Source organism: Engystomops pustulosus, chromosome 8 (assembly GCF_040894005.1).
Source record: "Engystomops pustulosus chromosome 8, aEngPut4.maternal, whole genome shotgun sequence".
Lineage (NCBI taxonomy): Eukaryota > Metazoa > Chordata > Amphibia > Anura > Leptodactylidae > Engystomops > Engystomops pustulosus.
Window position 1 is genome coordinate 99181192 of NC_092418.1, and position 20719 is coordinate 99201910.

The 20719-nt window shown below is 43.2% G+C and overlaps 1 protein-coding gene across 17 annotated transcripts in view; it reads left to right on the forward strand.

Annotated features, from left to right (window-relative positions):
• Positions 1-20719, forward strand: part of TNS1 (tensin 1) — a 272482-nt gene that overhangs the window by 128173 nt on the left and 123590 nt on the right. The window contains exon 1 of one of the 17 annotated variants that reach the window (XM_072121985.1): positions 3700-4120. The exons of 15 other annotated variants lie outside the window; for them this stretch is intronic. The gene's annotated coding sequence lies outside the window, so the exon portion shown is untranslated. Of the gene's footprint in view, positions 1-3699; positions 4121-20719 lie in introns of those variants that run through there. One more of the 17 variants, XM_072121986.1, reaches the window with a different exon arrangement.

Consider the following 20719-nt stretch of genomic DNA (forward strand, 5'->3'; position numbering starts at 1 on the left):
TCTCTGCTAGAGCGAGATACATTGCAAGGACCACCCAGCTTTTCTTGTATCCAGAATTGTAGCTATACCTGAGTGTAAGGTGTAAGTGACTTTCGTATGATGCTCAGTACCAGATGGAGTTGTTGTTAGTTGTCGCTATCATTACCTGAGAACGGATTAATTTCAACCAGCTAATAAAGGGAAACTGTCAGCATGCAGTCTGCAGCCAGTGTAAGGTGTTTCCCTGGAGACAAGTGTGATCATACCGTTCTGTATGTAGCAGCAGGACTGTGAAATATGGCCTGTTATTTCCGGATTGTAGATGCTCCATGTGAACTGGGGGTATGTCCTGACACTGCTGTGCCCTGCGCTCCCTGCATCCAGATTTCAACCAGTGTAAGGTATTGTTCCCGGAGAGATTTGTTATCAGACCTTTTTGTACTTTGTTTGTAGCATCAGGACTGTGAAATATGGATGTATTTTTCAAAATTGTAGCTTCCCCCAATGCACTGTGGGTGTGTCCTCACACTGCTGCTTTTTTCTTCTGTATTCACCTTTCTCAAATGTCCTCACACTGCTGTGCTCTGTTCTCCCTGCAGCCAATGTTAGGTATTGTTCTTGGAGAGATGTGCAATCATACCTTTATGTTTGTTTTTAATGGCTGCAAAACTGTGAAATCTATTTTCCAGGATTGTAGCTTCACCAAACGTTCTGGGTGTGTTTGTCCTAACACTGCTGTTGTTTTCTCTGCATTGAGTCTCTCCACAGAGCATTCTCCCTGCTCAAGCTGCTATGTTTTTTTTCCCCTAAAGCTTACCAAAGCAGTTACTAATAGCAAAGGCTGTGAAACAGCTGATTGCACAGAGCACAGCAGTGTGAGGACACACCCCCAGTGCACTTGTAGAATCTGGAATATCGATCCATATTTCACAGTTCTAGAAAGTTACTTGCCAGCCCTTAGATAAGTTGTGTGGTGTCCCTGCTGACTTTAACCCAGCTTTCCCATAAACAGATACAAACAGAAAGCAAAGTAGCAATATTTTACCCAACTCTCCTACAAACCTATTAGCAACCGTTCAGTTCGGTCACCAATTTGGCAATATATCCAGGGCGGTGATCGAAAATGGATGTCAGGTCCACTTACCTCTAGCTGTAAGTCATTCAGCTAAATTTAAAAGTGACTCTGAGGTTTACCCATATTTGGTCCTGATTACACTGAAGATTGAAGAAAATGTGATTTACCCTTAAATGATACATATGTATGTACGAGAGAGAGCGCCCCCTATGGCGGAAGAATGATGGATCTGACATTTCCTGGATTCCTTCATCCTGAATTGTCGCTCGTCCACTTGACCCCTGACAGAGCCGTAATAATGATGATTGTCATTAACACTGAGTGATGTCATCGCCTGCGCTGAATGATGAGGAGCGGATGACCTGGCGCCCCCCCCCCCCTTCCCCTACAGGGGGCGCCCAACCTCTAACCTGCCACTGTATTATTGGAATATGGAGGAATTTCACCTGGGGGGTAGAATGCCACTGAGATTATGTTCTGTACTCTCCCAGAGGTCGGAATTTGTCCATAAAGGAGCACAGGTGCTCGGCTGGGGGTAGACATGGCCAATGCGCGCCAGCCGGGTGCCACTTACCTGCAGATTTTCACATGACACTTTTCAAAGCTGAGGGTTTGTAACAATTCTACAAATCTGTGAATTAATCATCAGCTCAGATCTCTCTGTATCAATGTATCAGTGCAGGTTAAAATGTATCATACTGAAAGCTGTTAGGTCTACAAAGGAATGTTTAGATACAACTGTAGCAAACCCTCACCTGTGAGAAGAATTAGTAAATTATTAGAAACGTTCAGACTATTTAGAGAGGTTGATCCAATGTTTACCAAACTGAACTCCAGAACAAAGTGTCCTTGAGGATTAAAATGATCTCCTTACCTGAAACAGCAGACATCAGTCTTAGTCTTAAGCAGTGTTTTTGTGACTGTTGTAGCCGGTGTCTTTGACTTTAAAACAAAAATTTAAAGTATTTCTGCAAATATTTTTGATAAAAAAAAATTCCAACTGTTTTGTACATCTCCTATGTAGCTCCATGGTTACAGACTACAAATACATATTATTTGTCAGATCTTGCTTTTAGAATTGTCTGCTGTCCCGTGTTTCTTGGTTACAAAATGATCAGACATCTCTGGTCAGTGGGTTATTTCCCACTTTCGAACCAATCTGCAGTGCGACACTTTCTTAGCTCTGAAGCTTCAACTGCACAAGCACATTGAACACTGAACTTGCAGCTCCACAAGCAACAAACAGTAACTGAACTGAACCATGAGCAGTGAACACACGCTGAGCTCCAAACCTGCAGCAAAACCCACTGAGTTCTGAACCTGCAGCTGTTTAAGCTGGCAAAGTACACACTTGAGTTCTTAACCTGCAGTTCCACAAATATAGAGCACCTATTGATTTCTCAACCTGTAGCTCCACAAGCAGGGGAACTCGCTGAGCCTGCAGCTCTACAGGCAGTGTACACACTCTGAGCTCTAAACCTGCAGCTCCACAAGCAGGTAAACCTACTGAGCTCTGAGCCTGCTGCTTTACAGTGTACACAAACCTGAGCTCTGAACTTGCAGCTCAACAATTAGGGGATCCTACTGAGCTCTCAACCTGCAGCTCTACAGTGTACTCACTCTGAGCACTGAACTTGCAGCTCCACAAGCAGGGAAGCCTACTGAGCTCTGATCCTGCAGCTCTACTGTATACACACCCTGAGCTCTGAACTTGCAGCTCCACATGGAGAATCTACTGAGCTTCAAGCATGCAGCTCTACAGTGTACACACTCTGAACGCTGAACTTGCAGCTCCACAAGCAGAGAAACCTACTGAGCTCCGAGCATGGCGCTCTACAGTGTACACACTCTGAGCTCTAAACTTGCAGCCCCACAAGTAGGGAAATCCACTGAGCTCTAAAGCTTAGACACTGACACTGTTGGCAGCTCCACAAGCACCCAACAACCATTGAAGTGTGTGGTGTAGCGTTGGGTCATTTTTGCACACTTGGTCACTAAAGGGGCGTGGTTTAAATGTAAATGGATGTGGCTTTAAAGAGGCGCTTTTACCTTGAAATGTGACATTTTGAAAAGTTGATGTAGTGAAACTATTAGAAAATTTGTTCCAATGCTTGCAGATTACCTTGAATGCAGTGAAATCATCATTTCCACCAATCAAGTGTGATTGGGAGAAGGAGCACTGGACCCTGTGGCCACACCCATTGTGCACTGAAACACTCATTTGTATCAAATATAATTGATGGTCCCTCTGCATTCTGGATACAGATTTTCTATACTAAAGCTGCACTTATGATGCAGGACGCTTCACCTCAGCGCCAGATGTTTTGTTTGTATGTGATCCAGGAGCCGACAGGTTCCCTTTAAAAATGAGCCGAGTGAGTGCTGGCGGCAGTGCGAGGGTTAAGGGACAGGAAGCCAGCTGCATGTCGAGTTTTTATTTTATAACATGTGGAAGAGAAGCGAGGCCCCTCCTCCCCCAGCTGTGCCCCCTCCCACCTGGCGCCCCCCCTCCAGCTCTTCTCTTCTGTGTGTTTTCATGTTATTCCCCCCTCCTGGATTCCATGCCCTTTAAGGCTGCACACAGCAGTACGGCAGCCAGGAGTTGCTGTTGGGTGTGTATGTGTTTTGCTTGGAGTGAGAGCAGCACAGGAAAAAAAAAAAAAAGAAAGAAACAAGATTGAGGCAAATGGATAGAAACGAATCGGAGCCCCCTCCCCTTTAACATCGCATTTTGGGTTTTTTTTTCCTCCCTCCCCAGTGTTTGCCTCAGCCCCACGCGGCTCTCACACAGGGACAGAGCTTGCACCGCTTACACTTCTGCTCCCACTTCCCCACAATTAGATTTTTTTCGTCCCTGGGAACTTTTTTCCGGAGTTTTTTCCCCTCCCGTAACATTGTTTCCATTTGTTGCAGTTGTTGACACTTTGTGCTGATTCTTCTGGCATCAGGTGAGAAGGAGGAACATTAAGGTTTTGAGTTTTTCCTTTGGATTTGTACAAGGGGGAGATTTTTCTTCCTTTCTTTTACCAAGGAGCGCGGTGGCACCTGGAGGATCTGCTGTGTAAGGTGAGACAAGGGACAAGGCTTTGTATCCAGACTATGATAGGAATGACATTCATGGCACGGGTAGGTGGGGGGGGTGCTGGGATATTTGGGTTATCATTTATATGTCAGGTTCCAAGTTGACCTTATTTGGGAAATCAAACATTGCAAATGCCCATGAGATGAGGAACTTGCATGGATTTCTATACAGATGTAGCAGGGCTGAGTTTGTCATTCGTTATCGTGACATATGGGTTTCTCTGTGTACAATCCTATATTTTGTATATTTTATAGGAGGACACACCAGTTTTATGTTACCTTATGTTTACGTCATGTTCAGATTGGGTCGGGTTTATAGTTTTTTTTTTTAGACCTGTGGCTTGTTGTGATGACAGTACGTGACACGGTCCAGTGGTTACAGTGTTTGACAGGTGTTAATATTCTGATTGTGCTAAAACTGGGCTTGATGGGTGTTGTAGTTCTCTGGACTGATTCCCATTGGAATGTTGTGTCATATCGTGATTTTAGGCAGATTTTATCTTATACAATGACATTTGTGTGTCCTTAAAGGGGGTGTGGCTGAAAGGACAATATATGTCAATATATGTAACCTTGTATATAGGTGTCTTACATGTGCCATCACCTACTGGAGATCCATCACATGAATGTGTCAGATCCATGACCTGCAGTGTACAGGAGTTGTAGTGTCGGTTGCAGGGGTGTAGCTGAGATCATGACCCAAGCTTAATCCCCATGACAGGACTATGAAGCAGGTTGTATCTGCCCTGTCCAGTCCTATATATGATGAGCAGATGTTCCTTGATCAGACATATGTAGCAGGGCCAAACTGCTATAATGGCGATCATGATGTCCTGGTTATCTGTTTAACGGCCAAAGTGGACAGATATATAAAATGTACACATCTGGTGTAGCAGAGCTGACATTGTCCATTTCACCGGAAAATAATAGGTTGTATGAGTGCGCCAGGGCTAAGCCTGGAATTGAGAATGTCTGCTCGATAGCACAATTTCAGAACATGTTAAACATTTTTTCCATTATTTTCTATAAATATAAAGAGTTAAATCCCACTGTCGGCTCTGCTACATGTAAATGCTCCTCGGCTTGTGGACACTATACATCAGACTCTTGGATATAAGATATAATGTAGAAACACAGATACAGTGTTACATCTAATAATAACAATGCAACAATGTATCAATATGCAAATACAATGAGATACAAGTCAATTACACAGGATCTGATGACTACGCCCTGTATTGTGCCAGTCTGTACCCATGGGTATAATAAGGGCATCTGCTCAATCCCATTCCTGATTTTTTTCCCCCGGAATGCTGGATGTTTACAAACAAATCATCACATGACACCTGTCAGTCCCTGAGCAATGGCCTCATAGATAAACACAGAACATAAAGATTACATCAGGATGATACAATGTAATAACATATAATAGGTCATGATGACTAATATAATATTGTAAACTACTAGGATAATGTATTGGGCAATGTTAGAGCAAAATTGAAAGGGGCGACATGGAGTCTGTCTTTACTCTAGATAATGAATAATGAGAATACTTGTAGAGATTGTTCCTTTAAGATCATTGCAGAGTCAAAAATGATCCAATGTTTCTTTCTCATTTGTAACTTGTGGCTCCGTGGTGTGAAACTAGTGAGTGATGGATCCTCCCTGCTGCCAGTGTAAAATTTACCTTCTATATTACAAGTGAGAAGAATCAGAGGAATGTACATTATCTATAAATCTCAGGATTACACACTGGAGGCTACGTGTTTTCTTGTCAGCTATTGTGTCTGTGTCAATTTATGACCTTCACTAGACACCAATATACTGCTGAGCCTCTATATGACTAGAATCTATACCCTCGTATTATACTCCAGAGCTGCACTCACTATTCTGTTGTTACATGCATGACATTACTTATCCTGTACTGATCCTGAGTTACATCCTGTATTATACTCCAGAGCTGCACTCACTATTCTGCTGCTGGTGCAGTCACTGTGTACATACATGACATTACTTGTCCTGTACTGATCCTGAATTATACACCAGAGCTGCACTCACTATTCTGCTGCTGGTGCAGTCACTGTGTACATACATGACATTACTTATCCCGTGACAAGCAATATATGTGTGGGACATGAGCTTTATTAATCTTTTATCTCTTGATCAGAGGTTCAGTCCCGACATGTTTTTTCTGTTTAAGCTTAAAACATCTTGGAATTTCTAAACATCTGGGAATGGAATCAGCTTTGGCTTTTTGGAGTCATCGTGTGAGAAGAGGCCGCTATGAGCCTCGAACCTCCCTGATAATGGTTATAGGAAGCGACTGTTATTGTTACATAAGGGAAATCACACAAGACAAGGAACTGGTCTCCATGAGAAAATATCAAAGGCAAAGGGCACCAGGAGTGTAGCCTGTTCTACGGTGAAACACATTTACTACACAGAAAGCTTTGAGATATAACTGATAAATATTACTGATACAATGTGTTTTGCTTTGTCTTGGCTCCGAGTGGGTGGGGCTTAAAGCACTAATGGGAGATTTCTTCTGTCAGGCACTGCCCACGAGGAGCCAAAAGCAGCTGTAACTTTAAAAAAACTGAATTAATTCTGTCCCCTGCGCCGTGTCTGAAGTAGAGGAAGGTGATCCTGACGGGTGTAACATGACACCCATGGGTCCTAGTCCACAATTTTATAATGCGGTCACCAGGCCAAAAGATTTAATTTGTAGTGTCTGGCCCAATTTTGACAATAAGGGCCCAGTCTCTGGGATTTGGGGTCTTGGGTATTTTGTTGCAATATAAGTTATACAATCAGAGTTATTATAGTTCTATGAGGATTAACTCCTTGTGGTCCTTGCTCCGGAGAAGCGTCTGTCAGTGATAATTACCAAATATAGTTGTGCGGCGCAGTGAGCGCTTACACAAACAATCGCCAGACGACCCAACCGGGAATCCAGTCCTCCCTCTAGATTCTTTATTTGTCTGATAAAACATAAAAAGCCGTTATCTCGCCCGCTGATAATGTGACGCAAGCTGCATGTACGTACAGTCAGGCCCCTATCTCCACACATACCTATAACCACTTCACTTCCCTGATACCTGGAGAGTATAGCTGTTATGGTAGTACTTGGCACAGCACTATGCGCAGATGCAGCAGAGCTGAGTGTGACATTAGTGTTTGATCAGATGCAGCAGAGCTGAGTGTGACATTAGTGTTTGATCAGATGCAGCAGAGCTGAGTATAACATTAGTGTTTGATCAGATGCAGCAGAGCTGAGTGTAACATTAGTGTTTGATCAGATGCAGCAGTGCTGAGTGTAACATAAGTGCTTGATCAGATGCAGCAGAGCCGAGTGTTACATTTGTGTTTGATCAGATGCAGCAGAGCCGAGTGTGACATTAGTGTTTGATCAGATGCAGCAGAGCCGAGTGTAACATTAGTGTTTGATCAGATGCAGCAGTGCTGAGTGTAACAGTGTTTGATCAGATGCAGCAGAGCTGAGTGTGACATTAGTGTTTGATCAGATGCAGCAGTGCTGAGTGTAACAGTGTTTGATCAGATGCAGCAGAGCTGAGTGTAACATTAGTGTTTGATCAGATGCAGCAGAGCTGAGTGTAACATTAGTGTTTGATCAGATGCAGCAGAGCTGAGTGTGACATTAGTGTTTGATCAGATGCAGCAGAGCTGAATGTGACATTAGTGTTTGATCAGATGCAGCAGAGCTGAGTGTAACATTAGTGTTTGATCAGATGCAGCAGGGCTGAGTGTAACATTAGTGTTTGATCAGATGCAGCAGAGCTGAGTGTAACATTAGTGTTTGTTGTATTCATCAGTCTTTCACTTATAGCAGAGCTCACTGTATCAGATATAGTAGAGCTTAGTTTGTTAACGATTAGTCTATTAGATACAGTAGAGCTGGTCCTATGAAATGTAGCAGTGATGAGTTTGTTATGTTTGGGCACATAGAGCCCAGTAGATGTTACATGATTTGATATGTGCAGCTTTTAGGAGCCTTCTATAGGGACCTGGATGTTTTGCAGAATTGGGTAAGATAGAAACAGTGGAGCAGAAGTAGCGAGGTAAGTAAGATGAAGGCTGTATGTAGCCGTGATGAGTAAATCAGATGTATTAGATCTCAGTTTGTCACATGTAGCAGAGATGACACTTGTAGCCATGGTAGAGTTGAATATGTCATATGGACAGGAAATAAGTTGGATGTGTAAATAAATGTATTTAATTGACCTGTTCAGCTCTGCTACATCTACATTACATGTGAACTTTACAGACTCGCCGCACACTACTCCCTGCATCCCATATGCAGAATGTAAATGTCTCCATGTGGCTCTCAGCCAACTGAAGCTGCGTCCGTCATGTAATTTCCATGGATTCTTAGAATGTACAGAACCTGAAAAGGGATACGGTGATGGGCTGTGACATGGCCTGTATCACAACAGCCACTGTAATGAGTTATCACCCAGCTTTTCCAGGTTCCTGATAGGCAGACCACTGATGGGTAGAGGAAAGCAGCTCACAACTGAGGATTTGCTACTATTGTATCCAATTCTGGATATAAATCTTTTTCTTGTCCTAATAGTTTGATGCACAGGTATACAAATCTGCTTTGGCCATTCAGGATCCATGGAAAGCGGAGTAGCAAAAAATCTAAATGGGCCCCCCCCCCCCCATCTATACAGAGTTGAACTTCAGTATCCATTGGATTTCCATTGCAGGAAACTTGGAAAGCTGGGTGCCATGTCATGTAGGGGGTGATAAGTGTGTTCATATAGGTTGTGACCCAGCTTTCCCAAAACCAGATGTGTTACATGGTGCTGAGTGCTATTCAAAGAAACACTCAAGACAGCTGCATAGTGTTATACCTGGTATCAGCTCCTAGGGGGTGGTAGATAGCACAGACATGGCAATAACACCAATGGGAGAGTCCCTACATCATGCCCCGCCCACTAGGAGCCAAGTTTTGGCAGAACACAATCTACTACTTCTGCCTGGGAAAGCAGAGGTACACTATGTACAGTGATGAGTAGTGGGAAATATTGTTCACAGCTGAGGGTTTGTTATGGTTGGAGATGCAGTCTTCAATATCCTGGTTGCAACTCTCTTTCCTGAGCTAATAGTTTGTTACAATGTATCAGTGCAGGCAAAAATTCTCAAACTGTTTGCCAGAGGATAGAGAAGTGTTAAGTCTGAGAAAGGTTTTAGACTTTTCACTGACAGCAAGCAGAGATCTTAAAAATGGTAAAGCAGTGCTACAAAGCGCACATTAGAAAGTTTCAGAACTTCCTTTATAGGGGATTATTAGCCCCTTCCCTGTGTTTTGGTCGCACCACAGTTCCTGGGTCCGTGTTTGCCTTACACACTGTGACGCATCCTTCTGCCAGCTCTGGTAAATCATTGACAGGGGGCTGGTTAAAGTGGCAAAACATCCGTCCTTTATGTTACCGTGGAAACGCTGACACCTTGTTATCGCCATCGCTGATGGGTTTATGGCAGAGCAAACACTCTTTACATGATGACCCCCAACCGCGCCGCACAGGACACCACCCTCCAAGAGTGGAAATATGATTGACTTTGGCCCCAAATCTGAAGACAAATGTGTCCCTACTAATGCAGGAGGAAGCTGGAGATAAGATAAGCGCTGCCCAGGTGCCACGTACAGCGGGTGCGCAAATATAGACACAGGCTTTTCTGATAACAGGAAAGCTGGGTGAGGGCGTGTTCACACGCGGCGTTTCTGGGGCATTTCTGTTGTTTCCGATGCGTTTTTGTTGAGTTTTGAAACACAGGACAAATGCATTGCGGGAAAAAACACATTTTTTTTACGAAAACGCAATTTTTGATTCTTGCGTTTTTCCTCAATGTGTTTCAAATGTGATTGAAAAACGCCACATGCAAAGGCAGCGTCAGCACCAACAGGGTGACTCGTACAGCGTCCTCCATCAGCCAGCTTCCATATACTCCTCACTTCTGAGGGCGCATTCACGTCCCAAAAACGGCCCAAAAATGCCATGTGTGACATCACCCTAAGGGTGAAGACACACGTGGCGTTTTTAGGCCGTTTTTGGGCCGTTTTCAGATCGTAAAAAACGCTTTCAAAACGTTTTTGAAAACCGCATGCGTTTTTTGAAAATACATGCGTTTTTGACCAGTTTGAATTAAGATAATTGGTCAAACCTGTCAAAAACGCATGCGTTTTTAAAAAACGCACACGTTTTTTACGATCTGAAAACGCACTAACTAAAAATGGCCTAAAAACGCCACGTGTTTCTTCACCCGTGGTGTTTTGAACCCGCTTTTGGTCCATTTTTTAACACATCCGTTTTTGATCAGTTTTAATTAAGATAATTGGTAAAACCTGTCAAAAACGGATGCGTTTTCATAAACGCATGCGTTCTTTAAAGCATGCGTTTTTTAAGGGACTGCTTAAAAACGGACCAAAAAACGGGTTCAAAACGCCATGTGTGAAATCACAATATGGCGTTTTGAACCTGTTTTTGGGCCGTTTTTCAGCAGTCCGTTAAAAAAAACTGCATCCGTTTTTGAAAAACTCGTACGTTTTTAGAAAAGGCATCCCTTTTTGATGATTTTTCCCAATTATCTTAGTTAAAACGGGTCAAAAATGGATGCAGTTTTTAACGAACTCCTTAAAAATAACCCAAAAACGGGTTCAAAAACGTCACGTGTGCCGCCGGCCACAATAATCCTCACATCTGAGGGTTTGTTACAATTTTGCCCGGTCTTGTATAAGCAAAACCTTGAAAGCCCAAAACTGATTTTAATGTTTTGTTACAATGTATCATTAGAGGTCTGGACTCCCGGCCACTTAGATTACATTATATCAAACAATTGAAACAAACCTTCAGCTGTGTGACAGTTATTAGTTCTCTCCAATGATTTGACCCTATGGTATTAACCGTTAATGTTCCCATCCACAGAGAACTTGGATATATGTTTGAAACACTGCAGGATATTTTATTTCCTTTTTTCTCATATTTCCAGGTTTTTGATCTGTTCCGGCCCCATAAAAATTCAATTAATTATCAGAATAAACGAGTCGTGTCGCGTGCGGGATCGTATCTCCGCCATCACAAAGGGCTCCATTCACTGCGGCCACTTCATGTCTGGTGGGGGGAGGTAATAAGATTGGATAAGTCTGTGTCCCCCGAATGCACAGCTGAGGGGTGACCTTGCGGCGCCCTGGGGGTCAGACGCTGGGGAAGCGGATCTGGAGTAGATATTGTACAATGGGGGCCTCGCTGTACACCCCCAAACCTGCTGGATTCTGGGGTCTGTCCCCCATCCTGAGCAGAATGAGAAATGTTTCAGATTACTAATCTATCTGTGTCCTAAGTTGGGGTGGGGGGCACAAAAGGGGGACGTTATAAGTGGGGGCTACAAACCATAGGGTGTTATTATTAGGTGCTATAGGAAGGCCAGTGTTATGTTGCGGGGGCACAATGGGATCAGGTTTGAGGTGCCACAACCTTTGTCTCTTCTTTCATGTTGTCAGACTGGGAAGGTATGGTGTCTTGGTGAGTAGTTTTCCATGATGACGGAATTACTAGTTTAGATACTTTCCATTGTTGGGCAATAACTAGTTTAGGAATTATCCATGATGGGGGGTATTGCTGGTTGAGCAATTTCCTATGGCGTTGAGGACTTTCCTTTGCAGGAACATTATGAACATTATGAATTTAGGTATTTCCAATAATGACAGGGACGTTACTAGTTGAAGTATTTACTATAGGGACATTACTAGTTGAGCGATTTTCCATGGCTGAGGCTTTGATGAGTCTCTGTGGCTTGTGACTATTCTGTGGGAACAGAGGGCGGCTCCGCTGAGTCACGGGTCCCCCCTCCCCGACATCTGTCCTAGCTGAACCTTGTTCCTGCAGACCCTCCCCAGATCTCCTTCCATGTGCGGAGACTCCCATACTGGAGGAAATGACACACTGTACAGACAGCACATCTGTGAAAGGGGCATGACATGCCCGACTATCAAGGCTGCCGCTCGGTGATGCCAGACACATGTGGCCCCCTGCCCCAGAACTTCTAACCTTGTCAAAAATGGTCCAGGATCTTACTGAACCATTGTAACAAACCCTCAGCAGCACAGATATTTTATTCCTGTTTAGTTTTTTTGACAATGTATCACTGGAGGATAAATGTATCAGTCTGGATTCCAGTGGGTTTTCTAGACCTGATACGATTGTAACAAATCCTCAACCGTGAGACGTAGAAGAATACGCACACACACTTAAAACAGCTGGGGGTTTGTTACAATTGAGTTCAATCTACACTATTTCCTTCATACAACAGTGGCTCAAATGTCTTGTTTTTACTGATCGTTTGTTACAATGTATCATCTGAGTTAAAATCTATCGATATGGCCTGCCAGCTGTTTATATCACAGAAGAGAATCTAGACTGGATGTGATTGTAACAGACCCTCAGCTGTAAGACATATTAGGTCAGTCCAGTATTCAAATCTACCATATGAACCATTTGGGAAAGCTGGGTAATGACCAATATGGCATAAAAAAATTCCATTGGAGGTTCTGCAGCAGCTGCCCCCCCCCCCCAGCTCTTCCCCGCCTTGGAATCTCTTGGTACCTGCTCCTCTTACATTGTCATGTAACATAATTGACCCCGGGGGTCACTTCCCTCCGTCTCCACACACCCTTTCCCCTCACGCATCCTACTTAATGGCATAAAAACCTGGATCCTCCATATTATAACAGTCCTGCCATAACATGACTACGTGGCTTTACAGGGGCTGACTGACCCCATCTGGGGGTATCACATAGAGTTTCTGGGGGTATCACAGGGTAACTGCACTAAGAACAGTTACAGTCTGCTTAAAGATACTTGAGGATATTTGTTCTGATTTGCAGCTTGTTCTCCATTCACATCCAAAGCTGCTGCAAATACTCCATTCTCTTGACTGACCAGTCATCTGCAGGTTATTGATGGTTTCTAGGGACAAGTATGATTTTATTTTACAGAATTATAGTAAAAATTAAAAATGCAATATTTGAATTTTTTTCTGTTTATTATGTACCATAAAAAGGGAAACCATCAATAAGCTGCTGTTGATGGATCTTGATATCAACCTGAAGATTTTCAATCCTGTCTGTGGCCATGGGGGATGCAGTGTAAGAGGATTTTATGATACCTCTGTCTTAATCAAAGTTCCTGATGGTGTCAGGACTCCAAATTGATAGAAGATCCTTCAACAGCAGATTATTGATGGTTTCTACGATCCTGCAATGCACAAGAAAAGCAAATATATCACAAGATGCTTTATTGCTCCAATGACATTAATGGCCTGCGGCCGTGTGTTATCCGGCCCGTCTCCCGGACTCTTTTTCTGTTGCTGTGACTATTGGCTACTGTAGGAGCACTGTGACTATTGGCTAATGTGAGGGCATTGTGACAATTGGCTATTGTGGGACACTGACTAGTGGCTATTGTCAGTCACTGTGACTAATGAGTACTATGGGGGCCCTTTGACTATTGGCTACTGTAGGGGTCCTGTAACTATTAACTAATGTGAGGGCATTGTGACTATTTTTGACTATTGTCGGACACTGTGACTATTGGTTAATGTGGCAGCACTGTGACTATTGGCTAATGTTGGGGCACTATGAATATTGGCTACTGTAGGAGCACTGTGACTATTGGCTAATGTGGTGGCACTGTGACTATTGGCTAATGTGGCGGCACTGTGACTATTGGCTAATGTTGGGGCACTATGAATATTGGCTACTGTAGGAGCACTGTGACTATTGGCTAATGTAGTGGCACTGTGACTACTGGCTAATGTGGGGGCACTGTGAATACTGGATGATGTGGGGGCACTGTGGCAATTGGGGGGTACTGACACTGCTTGACACTGTGGCTATTTGCTACTGTACACCAGCGTGCAGTTTGCACCTCCGATATTGCTCCTTCCTTCAGACTCGGGATCCAACCCCACGTTAATGCATTCACTGAAGTCTGAGCACAGGTAAGTGTAAGTAAGTCTTTATTTAGTATATACAGTGCGGATTACAGGGCATTCATCAGACACACTGTTGTCTAGAAATGGGGGGAGCGCTGCCGGGTATTGTGCAGCTGCACTTCTTTCAGTGTTTGCATATACGCCCCTGCTATATGTTGTGCATCTATGTACGTCCCACAGCTACTGTCGGTGCCATAGGCCGCACTATAACTAATATTACGCTCCACAGATGAGGACTGGGATCTGTCTCCTCGGGGAACGGCCCTGGATATTAGAAGCTTTCAGCTGTAGCAGGGACTGACGGCTCCTAATGATGGGAATGATTACACTAATAGCCAGACTTCCAAGAAGCCTCCGCTCACACACATTTACACCCCCCCCCCCCTGCCACCATATCCATCTGTGTCTGTGCAGAAGAGTCTACATACATGTATAATATATAAGGTTATCTATCTTTTATCTAATATCTATCTATTTATCTATCTATTAGATTATTATATACTGTTGTAACAAACTCTCAACATTGAGAACTAAACTATACAGTAAACTGTAATGTTTCCACTCACTGACAGGAGGCAGAGGAGAGGTCAGGAAGAAGTGAAATTGGCAAAATGTTTTGTTACATAAATTCAGACATCCCCTTTAAAACTTAAAGGATATCTCCTATCGAATCCATCCTGATAAAGCAGGGGCATTACTCATAGAGCCAGACATAGTGACTGTGGTATCTTCTTATATTTGTGATCGATGGCCTCCTTCTTTCTAAAAATCAACTTTTAGAACTATGCTAGTGAGCCAGAAAGACTCTGGGGGGGGGGGGGGGGGGTGTTACCAGAGCTCCTTCTTGCAGTATTCACAGGCTGTTACACTGTCTCCCCCTCTGCCTGCTGTGATCTCACACGGGGAAGTAACAGCATGTGAAGCTATAGCAGGGAAGGGCTCTGGTAATGTCCTCAGGGCCATTAGCATGGTTTTAAAAGTTGATTTTCGTAGGAAGGAGGCCATGGATAACAAATATAAGAAGATACCACAGTCACGGTGCCTGGATCCATGAGTAATGTTTATCATGATGGATGCTGATGGGAGGTTTCCTTTAAGTGAAGGCCAACGCTGGTCTGGATGAGGGATCCCTTTAATAACTTTTTCCATCTTGGATTGTTGTGCGGTATCCGGCATTTCCCACGGTAACCTCTGCACGGAGCAGCGATCACTATCACCTGTTAAATATTTGTACATATTATTGTCTCAGGTGCGTGTTTCCACCTGGTGCCGGACCACTGCCCCCCCCCTCCGCCCTCCGCCCTCCGCCCTCCGCCCTCCGCCCTCCGCCCTCCGCCCTCTGTCCTGATGTTCTATGTCACTCACTGTATAATGGAAACTTCTTATAGACTTTCCATCTCATTCCCTGACCATTGCCAAGATGTCTTCTTGCTCATACTTCTCACAGCTGAGGATTGTTACAATTTCATCCAGTCTAGTAAAATACGCTTTGACCTTACTATAGCAATGTTTCTGTTCTGGTTAAAGGTTCTGGAGTCCAGTCACAGATAACTGTTTAGTCTGGTTACAAATGTAGCAAAACTTTCAGCTCAGTGTTTGTTCCAGGTTTGTAGAACAGGGGGGGAAACTTGCCTTGTTGCTGTTGATTTCCTGTGCTGACACACTGTAACAGACTGCAGCTGTATACAGCTGAGCACATCAACAGAGATTTTTCTACTGATCAATATCTGCTGATCAGAAAATTGCCTAATAACCGATTTGGGGTTCATAGGTCAATAGCAATTCCTTCATAAGCCCTTGAAATGTCCTATTTATGTTCAGATTCTGCAATGAGGCTCAATACCCTTATGATGGTAGATTAACCGACAGGAAGTGTTGTCATGGGGACATGCACACAGAAGATCTGTTTTTGTAGGAAGCCTGAAATTGCATCCTTAGAACATGAATAAGATGTAGAATACTAGACTTAAAGTGTCCGCGGTGTGCACTTCCCCTTTAAGACGGGCCATGTATGTACATTAGGGTCTGGGTGAATATTTGGCAATGTCTGGGGTACAGCTGCAGATGCCGCTTATCAGATCGGAAAAGTCTCTCAGGAAGTAGCTAATCTCTGCGCCTTTATCACAATGATTGATGTGAAATTGCTGGAAAATGATAAACTTTACTAAAGTTCTATTGTTTCGTAATAAAATTCTGGTGTAATTGGTGGGGGGGGGGGGGGGTGCGGGTTCTGGGACCTGTAATTTTCCATTGGAGGGGGTGGAGATCCTCAATGCAGCCACAAATAGGATCTAAAACATATTTTCTTTCTATTTTGAAAACAGAAAATTGAAACAAATGAGAAAAGTAAACAAGATACAAAATTGATACAATCACAAAATGTAACAAATCCAGATCTGTGTGACAAAGAGTGGCAGAAATACGACTTTTTCTTCCACTTGAAGACCAATAACGTCCCTTGTCTGGCTGTGTCGCGTCTCTTTTCGTTGTTTTTTTTTTTCCACGTCAGGGATCAGACGTCTCATTATCTGTCAGTGAAACTTCTGTGGTCGGGGGTTGGCAGTTTTGAAGTGGTCACAAATCCTATTCTCAGCTTTCTGTGTGGCCTCATTTTACCTTGTCGTCTTGGCCACAAATGACAAAATCAAGGGTTAATTTGACTATAAGTGTATGGCAGGGCATGGCCTGGGGTCTCCCGCACTTGACCTTTAGGACACTGACTTATGGGTGCCGGATTATTGTGAGATATATAGAGAGAGAATCTGCTCAGCAGTAGAATGCATAGGTGGCCTTGTCCCGTACATGTGCCAGTAGACTCCAGTTTATGCGATATTTGGGATTCGGATGCTTAATCTGGGTGTAAAGATAACAGTTTCTGCAGAGGTCAAAGGTTTCCAGTGGACACTCTGCCAGTGCTGATATTTAGAGACTCCATTTATTAGCTGTGAAGCTCAGACCCCCTGCATGTGCCAGTATACCCCAGATTATTCAGGACTGGACATTATGGTACTTTATTTGGGTCCTGTGGCATGGGGGGGCTGTAGATGTTGGGATTGCACCTGAGGTCTGAGATAGTCCAGTGGATTCGGTCCCACATAAGTGGCTGGTTGTGAATTATGGCATTAGCTATGGAGAGAATTTGGAACAGTTCTTCCCTTCCCACTGATTGTGAGGAACCCAACTCCACAATGCAGTCTGCCTACGGTGGCGTGATACCCAAAAAGTCGGAAAACCCCACGGAAATGTGGCCACGGGACCCTTAGTGAATAAGCCCCAATAACTATCTCCGCATAGTACGGGGGCTGTGGAAGACTGTGGAAAAGAAATCCTATTGGAACATGGACAACCCATGACCGTAGTCCATCATTGGGGCGTAGATCAGATATCAGATATAAAGGCATTTTCATAGGAAGGGGATGGGGGGCTTTGAGCATTGTCTGCTTCGTCATGGTCCTGCATTATCCCCACCGCTCTTGTGTCTCAGGGAGTTGTGACTCAGACTGGTGTCTGGGAAGTTCCCACCACATTGTAGGGACTCCTCGAAATGTTGAATTTCTGTCTTTTTTATGTTATTCTGGGGAATGGAATTAAAGGGGCGGCAGCGTTAGAGGGGAGCGGGGGTGGGGGTTCTCTTGTTTGACCCTGGCTCTAAACATTGGGAGGGATGAGAAATTTACCAGGGGAGGGGGTCGTGTCTGGTAACATCTGGGGATGGTTAGCGCTGGATCCGCCACTGGGAACATTTTGTATCATGATGAATTATGCAGAAAAAGTGCAAATATTCCGAGGAGTTTTATACGATGAACGTCATGAATGGAGCCTGGAATCCCAGTATTTATATCCTTAAGAGGAACAGTTTAGAAGCTTCTATCCCTTTAATCCCAGGCCAAGTCCTGTCATGGTGTCTGATAGAAAGTAAGTGGGAATGTACATGGAACCTCACGGGGTAATGCAGGAGTAATTGGGGTCTCTCTTTCTCATCTGTTGCCATTTCTTTAAATCCTTTCATCTACTGTTCTATCTATCTATCTATCTCATATCTATCTATCTATCTATCTCATATCTATCTATCTATCTATCTATCTATCTATCTATCTATCTATCTATCTATCTATCTATCTATCTCTCTATCATTATCTATCCCATATCTATCTATCTATCTATCTATCTATCTATCTATCTATCTATCTATCTCCTATCTATCTATCTCCTATCTATCTATCTATCTATCTATCTATCTATCTATCTATCTATCTCATATCTATCTATCTATCTATCTCCTATCTATCTATCTATCTATCTATCTATCTATCTATCTATCTATCTATCTATCTCATATCTATCTATCTATCTATCTCATATCTATCTATCTATCTATCTATCTATCTATCTATCTATCTCCTATCTATCTATCTCCTATCTATCTATCTATCTATCTATCTATCTATCTATCTATCTATCTATCTATCTATCTATCTATAAGAAGGAGATTCAAGGCAGCACAACCTCTGTAGCCGGGTGCAGGATCCGCAATCCGTGGCAAAGGATTCTTGATATATTAAAGAAGAAGCAGCAGCACTCCGGTGGTCAAAGCTGGGTGATCTTTATTTCGAAAAAATAAATGAGGAAATAAAGATCACCCAGCTTTGATTCACCACCGGAGTGCTGCTGCTTCTTCTTTAATCTATCTATCTATCTATCTATCTATCTATCTATCATTATCTACCTATCTATCTTGATTGATGTTATAATAAAGCACTATGTCACTTTTTCACTGTTTGCACTTTTTATTATGATGTATAAAATATCATTGCACTTTAACATTGGCACATGTATTTTGATATTGTACTACTGGATCGATTTTGAATACTGTATCAAATGTTGTTTCACATTACGATTGACCAGCAGGGCTGTTGGTCCTTAAATAGTTGGATTTGTGTCACTTCTGTTATGCTTGAGAAAGGTGCCGTTTAGCACCGAAACGTCGCTGTGTGATGGAATAAAGGATCACCACTTTTCTACAATTTTTGGAGTGCTGCCTCTTTACTACTTCTATCTATCTATCTCCTATCTATCTATCTATCTATCTCTCATTTCTATCTATATCATATCTATATATCTATCTATCTCATATCTTTCTTTCTCATATCTATCTATCTATCTATCTATCTATCTATCTATCTATCTATCTATCTATCTATCTATCTACTTGAAGAAAGTGTAAGCGGCACACAGACAATGTAGGTGAGGGTGGGTGCAGGCACAACGGGACCAGGCCTCAGTTCTCTATCTACAGTAAGAAAAGATCCAAGCAGCACTATCAAAACAGAAAATGGGTAAACAAAAATAGAAAGCGGGTGCACGCCTAAGAGGGCCGGGCATCAGGTCCTTCAATTATAAAGACAAAGGAAAAAAAAGGCAGCACACCAGATTGTGGTGAAAAAATACCTTAGTGGATTTATTCCATGTGAAAGAGCTACGTTTCGGCTCCAAACAGTGAAAGGCTCACTGTTTGGAGCCGAAACGTTGCTCTTTCACATGGAATAAATCCACTAAGGTATTTTTTCACCACAATCTGGTGTGCTGCCTTTTTTTTCCTTTGTCTCTATCTATCTATCTATCTTCTATCAATAAACCATAGGCACACTACTTTTCTAGTGTACAAGTCCTGAAATAGGTGCAATTCCTGGTGGAAGATAAGGAATTGTACATTCCCACCCCTTCTGCCAGCTCCATGCCAGGTGTGACGGTGCGGTGCCCGGCTATAGCGCATCATGCAGCAGTGTATGACAAATCCGACCCCCCCCCCCCCCCCAGTGTTTACTGTTTGAACATTGAACCTAATAATTCCACAGTATGCAGTTAGCTCCTGAGTTCCCCCTAGTGGTGGCTGCATGAATTCAGAATTCATATATAAAACAGAAAAGTGAAATGTAACTTAATATCTAAGCTGAGGATCTGGTGCTCTGTATCAGAAAAAATAAACCACATCACATAAAAAAAAAAAAAAAAAATCATGGAATAAGTGAATCTGTTTAGAATGTTGGAATTTTGACCTGATCTTACAAAGTGACCATATTTGTTGCACTGGTTACATAGATGATGACACCTACGGAGCTTCAATGTGTTGAATTTCTTGCAGGATTGTGATACTTTCTTGCTTCTCCCTCGTCCCCCCATGACCCCCATTGCGCTTCCATCTCTGGCGTCGATAGATCTCAGGTTCCTTGTATCTGTCATAGAACATGTGTAGCTGTGATTGAGGCCAGATGAGGAGTCATCAGGGGCAGATGTATTATACCGAGGTGCAAACTCTGCCTCGCGTCTTGTCTCGTGGTAACAGACGGCTACTTAAAGAGCCTAATGCTGATGGATGATCCCTACCTATAGGCTGCTGTATCTGCAGAAAGTGGAGAGAGCTCTCAGCGCAGGATGATGGGAGTCATTATTAATCAGCTGAGTGAGCATATACATTTAGGACAACTCCACTTATCCATTTAGCATCTTGTAGCTGCCATTTCAGCAGCCGTCACTCAGCTTTCCCTGAGTCCGGATCCATTTACTGCT